The sequence below is a fragment of the Oncorhynchus tshawytscha genome, unplaced genomic scaffold (assembly GCF_018296145.1).
Source record: "Oncorhynchus tshawytscha isolate Ot180627B unplaced genomic scaffold, Otsh_v2.0 Un_contig_4866_pilon_pilon, whole genome shotgun sequence".
Taxonomy (NCBI): Eukaryota; Metazoa; Chordata; class Actinopteri; order Salmoniformes; family Salmonidae; genus Oncorhynchus; species Oncorhynchus tshawytscha.
This window is the reverse complement of record NW_024609783.1, coordinates 101682-109571: the sequence shown is the minus strand read 5'-3', so window position 1 is coordinate 109571 and position 7890 is coordinate 101682.

Here is a 7890-nt window from a genome sequence, read left to right as displayed (position 1 = left end):
GCCTGTTTATAATTACACTGGTGAATCTTGCAGAGTGAGTGTGTATGTAGACACTTTACCACTAGATGGCAGCACAGAGTTAAATCTAAAACTTTTGACCTGCATTGGATTTAATGTAGTGTGACTGACAGCAATCGGCTCCATAGCCTGTGGCTGAGGGCACAGTGTTGCGGTAATGTTATAGAACATAAGTAGGCTAATCTAATTTAGCAAGTATTAATTTTGCAATTATATTGCAATAATTGTATATGTAGTCTTCAATTATTATTTTTTAAACTCTACTGTATAGGAAAATGTGGAATCACAAGGCGTCTTTAATTCACATAAATCACCTTTGAGTATATCTGGGTTTTTATTACCGGATGATGAATAACCAGACTATTTTCAAGAACTATTACACATCCTCAGAGACCTCTGTGAATTGAGGCATATTGTGTGTTTCAGGTTTTGTGGTCACAGTTTTTTTTAAATGATTCTATCTTATTGAAAGCCTACACATACCACAATGAAGGACAAAATAATTACTAGACAAAAGAGTCTTTGAGCCAACACATTATATGTTGAGGAATGGTAGTTGAAAGCAGAATGGAGTGGCCTGGGTCTCTGTACTCCACGTTTGTTTTTCGGGGAGACGTGTGACTGATAGCTGCTTGATTTCGTATTCATTGTTTGTAGTATTATTTTTCCCAATGCTGGCTGCAATCCCTCAACTACAATTGTAAACTGAATATTTCCACTGCATAAATCATCTGCTGTTTCAAAAAATAGCATTTGCTGTGATGGCACAATATCTGTAGCAGGTGTTCTTTTGTTTGGTGCAAATACAGTTTGTTTTCATGCTGTTGAAAAAGAAAACCCAAAGCAATAATCATTGCATTATCTCCCATTGTAACAGTCAACAGTAGTTAACCCTAGGGTCTTAGAGATTTAGAGACTTTATATAACAGATGTCCATGGTGTGATCTTTATGGATAGTGCTGCTAAATATCTGTTGCAACCTGTTGAGGCAACCAAACAGAAGCAATTGCAACATTCTGATAGATTTTTTAACTAATTGGTCCTTTGACTAATCAGATTATTTATTTTGCCCATAATTGGGCAAAATATCAGAATTGGGCTGCCTGTAATAAACACAGCCCAAGTAGACAAATACTGTATTCTCTTAAAGAGAGTGGACATTTCTCTTACAATGCCCGCCAGCTGAGGATTTAAATTTTTTTTTTTGTCATTTTGCAGATTACAATAAAATCTAGTTTGGTAAAGCAACCCGATTGGGTAACAAAAAAAACTGATAGCGAATATGTATGTAGATTTACAGTTGGGTGTAGAAGGATGAGCTCATAGCAACGGTACAGTACAGGGAAATACCTTTTACCTTGTCTCTGTGCTCTTGTGATTACATGAGACAGGAGTAGGTTTAATGTGATACACCTTTAATGTGCCTCACAGCAATCCCCTGATCTGAGCCAGACCAGACAGAGCCTGATCACATCCCGTTAAAGCATGAACTGAACTTTCCTCCTAACACAACAACACATCACTAACCGCTCAGTCTCCATCTCAACACAAGCACTTCATTCCCCCCCAAAATAAATGGGATTGAAACAAAAATATTATATGGCTATTTTTTTTGGGGGGGGGCACAGTGTATCCCCTGCTAGGATGCCAGCCCCCCTAGGTGAACACATACAAACACACACCTCCCTCTGTGCACCGGCAGGGATACTCTATCTGTGAGATCCAGGGGGGTGGCAGTGAGGGGGACATACAAGTGCCACGTTACACTGGTCCTTTGAGCCGGGAGGACTGGGGGACAATGGTGCTGTTAACACTGCTGACTGGGACCTTTGGGCCTTCTGAAACTTTAATGTGATTTGGTGAGCGACCTACCTCTCGCCGAGGTCAGAGATGAACCCGGGCCCCGGCAACATCCCGGGGTTGCCGTGTGTCGTTGCCACTGTAACCAGACACCGGCCCGGCGATGGGGGCAGAGGGGGAATCGGGTGCCGGCTCGTCTTTGTCCCCTGTGGCATGGATAATGACCCGTCTGTCCTCACCGGGGGCATAGAGAGATGGGACTCAGTGTCTCAGGTAAAAAGAGCACAGGTTACCAATCTGATTTATACAAGGCAGGACAGTGACCTGATCTCAGGCAGAGGAGACTGTTTTTGAATCATTTATACTCTGTGTTTTTCCTTCCTGTGGGTTTTGCCTCAGCTCGCACCATACAGAACTCTAGTCTATTCCTATCTAGTACTCGGGAGAGTTGTTCCTCTCTGTCTGTATATTATCAGGGGTACATGATATAGATAGTGGGTTTCTGTGCTGATTTCCTTGTTATGAAGAATCTTTCGATCAATCGATTATTTCTAAATAAATTTAGCTGAAATCTGAAAGAGACACCTTTCGATGAGTGTGCCTTCCTTGATAATCCATGATCAGTCACCTATAAAAACATTATGTTTTGGCACCTTGACAAAATAGTGTATTTAAGTGAATTTCCAATCATAGCCCTGTAGCAGGGGCCAGGGCCAACTAACTTCTTCTTCTTCTGCCTCTGGCAGAGGGCTAGGACTGACTTGGTCCCCTGGCAGAGTGGATGAGGGCTGGAGGACTTGGTCCCCTGGCAGAGTGGATGAGGGCTGGAGGACTTGGTCCCCTGGCAGAGTGGATGAGGGCTGGAGGACTTGGTCCCCTGGCAGAGTGGATGAGGGCTGGAGGACTTGGTCCCCTGGCAGAGTGGATGAGGGCTGGAGGACTTGGTCCCCTGGCAGAGTGGATGAGGGCTGGACGACTTGGTCCCCTGGCAGAGTGGATGAGGGCTGGAGGATTTGGTCCCCTAGCAGAGTGGATGAGGGCTGGAGGACTTGGTCCCCTGGCAGAGTGGATGAGGGCTGGAGGACTTGGCCTTTTGGCTATACAGTAGAAAGGTGATCTCTGGGTGTTTTGTCCCACTGTAATCAGACAGGAACATCATCCATCATGAGAGAGAGGCTATAACAGCCAGGTTACAATGGGAGATAAGATAATGAGAGAGGTTATTACAGCCAGGTTACAATGGGAGATAAGATAAGGAGCAAGGTTACAGGAGCCCGGCCCAGACGGCCTCGCGGGGAGAGGTACAGCTCAGGTGACAGCCCAGGTAGGTTCCTCATTACATAGCCAGGCCTGGCCTACATGGCCAACTCTCCGCTGGCCTGGGAAGGCTAGAGTAAGCCAGGGCTGGAGTGTGAGGGCTCGATGCATGGTCACAAGCCACACTGCTATGGTGAATTGGTTTATGCTGAACTGGTTTTGTGGTGAATTGGTTTGTGGTGAATTAGTTTATACTGAATTGGTTTATTCTGAATTGGTTTTGTGGTGAATTGGTTTTGTGGTGAATTGGTTTTGTGGTGAATTGGTTTTGTGGTGAATTGGTTTTGTGGTGAATTGGTTTTGTGGTGAATTGGTTTTGTGGTGAATTGGTTTTGTGGTGAATTGGTTTTGTGGTGAATTGGTTTTGTGGTGAATTGGTTTTGTGGTGAATTGGTTTTGTGGTGAATTGGTTTTGTGGTGAATTGGTTTTGTGGTTTTGTGGTGAATTGGTTTTGTGGTGAATTGGTTTTGTGGTGAATTGGTTTTGTGGTGAATTGGTTTTGTGGTGAATTGGTTTTGTGGTGAATTGGTTTTGTGGTGAATTGGTTTTGTGGTGAATTGGTTTTGTGGTGAATTGGTTTTGTGGTGAATTGGTTTTGTGGTGAATTGGTTTTGTGGTGAATTGGTTTTGTGGTGAATTGGTTTTGTGGTGAATTGGTTTTGTGGTGAATTGGTTTTGTGGTGAATTGGTTTTGTGGTGAATTGGTTTTGTGGTGAATTGGTTTTGTGGTGAATTGGTTGGAATCAGCAGAGTCCTGGTTCATAACCTGATAGAGTGGAACAATAACTAGAGAATTGACAAAACACTGTAAAACATTATGTCCTAAATACTTCTGTCAGTGATGTGATGGACATTACTCTTGTATTGAAATGACTTTATCAAGTTAGCATGAGTGTTAATCCTCTATTGTTTCATCTGCAATGTCTTGGTCAGGTCGCAGTTGGAAATGAGAACTTGTTCTCAACTAGCCTACCTGGTTAAATAAAGGTGTTCTCAACTAGTCTACCTGGTTAAATAAAGGTGTTCTCAACTAGTCTACCTGGTTAAATAAAGGTGTTCTCAACTAGCCTACCTGGTTAAATAAAGGTGTTCTCAACTAGCCTACCTGGTTAAATAAATGTGTTCTCAACTAGCCTACCTGGTTAAATAAAGGTGTTCTCAACTAGCCTACCTGGTTAAATAAAGGTGTTCTCAACTAGTCTACCTGGTTAAATAAAGGTGTTCTCAACTAGCCTACCTGGTTAAATAAAGGTGTTCTCAACTAGTCTACCTGGTTAAATAAAGGTGTTCTCAACTAGCCTACCTGGTTAAATAAAGGTGAAATAAAACAATAACATAAATGTCGCCAATGACTTGTGTAAACATAAAATCAAGAGTTTATTAGTTATAATTACGTCTCAATCCCAACTCTTTATCTCGGACCCAACAAATATCAACATACGCAACGTACCAGAGTCTGCTTATCCCCTAAATCACTGACATGACATGATCGTCATCTGAAGGCGATTAAAGTATAAGTCGTTGGTCTGGCAGAGTGTGTGTCTGCAGGTGCATGAGGCGTTTCACGTGTCACAGAGTTTTGGGATTGTGTGACCCGGCCAGAGGTCGGCATCATGTCCCCACAGGTGACAAAAATCCGTCCCGTTGTCTTATCATCCCCTGTAGAAGTGTGCCATGACCCGAGTGTGTGTTTGTGTGTGTGTGTGTGTTTGTCACCGATAAGACCCACAGCCATGTCTGTCTGTCCATCCAGCATGCTCGTAGCCTTTCACTCACTGACACGGAGCCGCTGGTCACTAATCCTGGACTGACGCCTCTCTCTCTCTCTTCAGAGTCACAATAGGCATAGATCTGTTTTGAATATCTTGCCAACTCCTATGGTCATTGTCACATTTTGTGTTCTAGAAAGCACAAACAGATCTGGGGCCAGGCCATAACTAACCACCACCCCGAGTCTGTGTGTCTGGGAGGGTCAGGGAACATCAGTCAATCTGTTATGTCTAATGGATGCCGACATTATTCTCCCCAGATCTGTTTACAGAGAAAAGGACAACACCAGTGGGTGTAAGTGGGTTATTTTGACAGTTACACCACAAAGTACAGATGTGATTTTACATTAAGGATATTTTTGAGGGGCAAAATTAATTAATTTGCCTTGGATTAACGATTAACAGCTAAGAGGGTTTGAGAATTTAATAGTATGAAGCTAATATTCACCCAAAAGCAAGGATATTATTTTAATTAGGCCTAGCCAAAATTAAATACGATGAATTAGTAAAAACAGACATTCGGTTCCAGAAAGACATCTGCTGTAAATTACTGGTCTGCATTTTGGGCGGGATGATGTTTACTGGCTATAAGATACTGGTTTATCAGTCATATGGACACATTGGGCCGGCTGCCTTGTTACTGGCTATAAGATACTGGTTTTATCAGTCATATGGACACCTTGGGTCGGCTGCCTTGTTACTGGCTATAAGCTGTGGTAAGGGTGGTATGACTGCCTTGTTACTGGATATAAGCTGTGGTAAGGGTGGTATGACTGCCTTGTTACTGGATATAAGCTGTGGTAAGGGTGCCTTGTTACTGGCTATAAGCTGTGGTATGACTCCTTGTTATTGGCTATAAGCTGTGGTAAGGGTGCCTTGTTACTGGCTATAAGCTGTGGTAAGGGTGGTATGACTGCCTTGTTACTGGCTATAAGCTGTGGTAAGGGTGGTATGACTGCTTTGTTACTGGCTATAAGCTGTGGTATGACTGCTTTGTTACTGGCTATAAGCTGTGGTAAGGGTGGTATGACTGCCTTGTTACTGGCTATAAGCTGTGGTAAGGGTGGTATGACTGCCTTGTTACTGGCTATAAGCTGTGGTAAGGGAGGTATGACTGCCTTGTTACTGGATATAAGCTGTGGTAAGGGTGGTATGACTGCCTTGTTACTGGCTATAAGCTGTGGTAAGGGTGCCTTGTTACTGGCTATAAGCTGTGGTAAGGGTGGTATGACTGCCTTGTTACTGGATATAAGCTGTGGTAAGGGTGCCTTGTTACTGGCTATAAGCTGTGGTAAGGGTGGTATGACTGCCTTGTTACTGGCTATAAGCTGTGGTAAGGGTGCCTTGTTACTGGCTATAAGCTGTGGTATGACTGCCTTGTTACTGGCTATAAGCTGTGGTAAGGGAGGTATGACTGCCTTGTTACTGGCTATAAGCTGTGGTAAGGGTGCCTTGTTACTGGCTATAAGCTGTGGTATGACTGCCTTGTTATTGGCTATAAGCTGTGGTAAGGGTGCCTTGTTACTGGCTATAAGCTGTGGTATGACTGCCTTGTTACTGGCTATAAGCTGTGGTAAGGGTGCCTTGTTACTGGCTATAAGCTGTGGTAAGGGTGCCTTGTTACTGGCTATAAGCTGTGGTAAGGGTGTCTTGTTACTGGCTATAAGCTGTGGTAAGGGTGCCTTGTTACTGGCTATAAGCTGTGGTAAGGGTGCCTTGTTACTGGCTATAAGTTGTGGTAAGGGTGTCTTGTTACTGGCTATAAGCTGTGGTATGGGTGCCTTGTTACTGGCTATAAGCTGTGGTAAGGGTGCCTTGTTACTGGCTATAAGCTGTGGTATGACTGCCTTGTTACTGGCTATAAGCTGTGGTAAGGGTGCCTTGTTACTGGCTATAAGCTGTGGTAAGGGTGCCTTGTTACTGGCTATAAGCTGTGGTAAGGGTGCCTTGTTACTGGCTATAAGCTGTGGTATGACTGCCTTGTTACTGGCTATAAGCTGTGGTAAGGGTGCCTTGTTACTGGCTATAAGCTGTGGTAAGGGTGCCTTGTTACTGGCTATAAGCTGTGGTATGGCTGCCTTGTTACTGGCTATAAGCTGTGGTATGACTGCCTTGTTACTGGCTATAAGCTGTGGTATGACTGCCTTGTTACTGGCTATAAGCTGTGGTATGACTGCCTTGTTACTGGCTATAAGCTGTGGTAAGGGTGCCTTGTTACTGGCTATAAGCTGTGGTAAGGGTGCCTTGTTACTGGCTATACGCTGTGGTAAGGGTGCCTTGTTACTGGCTATAAGCTGTGGTAAGGGTGCCTTGTTATTGGCTATAAGCTGTGGTAAGGGTGCCTTGTTATTGGCTATAAGCTGTGGTAAGGGTGCCTTGTTACTGGCTATACGCTGTGGTAAGGGTGCCTTGTTACTGGCTATAAGCTGTGGTAAGGGTGCCTTGTTACTGGCTATAAGCTGTGGTAAGGGTGCCTTGTTACTGGCTATAAGCTGTGGTAAGGGTGCCTTGTTACTGGCTATAAGCTGTGGTAAGGGTGCCTTGTTACTGGCTATAAGCTGTGGTAAGGGTGCCTTGTTATTGGCTGGCCTTGTTATATAAGCTGTGGTAAGGGTGCCTTGTTATTGGCTATAAGCTGTGGTAAGGGTGCCTTGTTACTGGCTATAAGCTGTGGTAAGGGTGCCTTGTTACTGGCTATAAGCTGTGGTAAGGGTGCCTTGTTACTGGCTATAAGCTGTGGTAAGGGTGCCTTGTTACTGGCTATAAGCTGTGGTAAGGGTGCCTTGTTATTGGCTAATAGCTGTGGTAAGGGTGTCTTGTTACTGGCTATAAGCTGTGGTAAGGGTGCCTTGTTACTGGCTATAAGCTGTGGTAAGGGTGCCTTGTTATTGGCTAATAGCTGTGGTAAGGGTGCCTTGTTATTGGCTATAAGCTGTGGTAAGGGTGCCTTGTTACTGGCTATAAGCTGTGGTAAGGGTGCCTTGT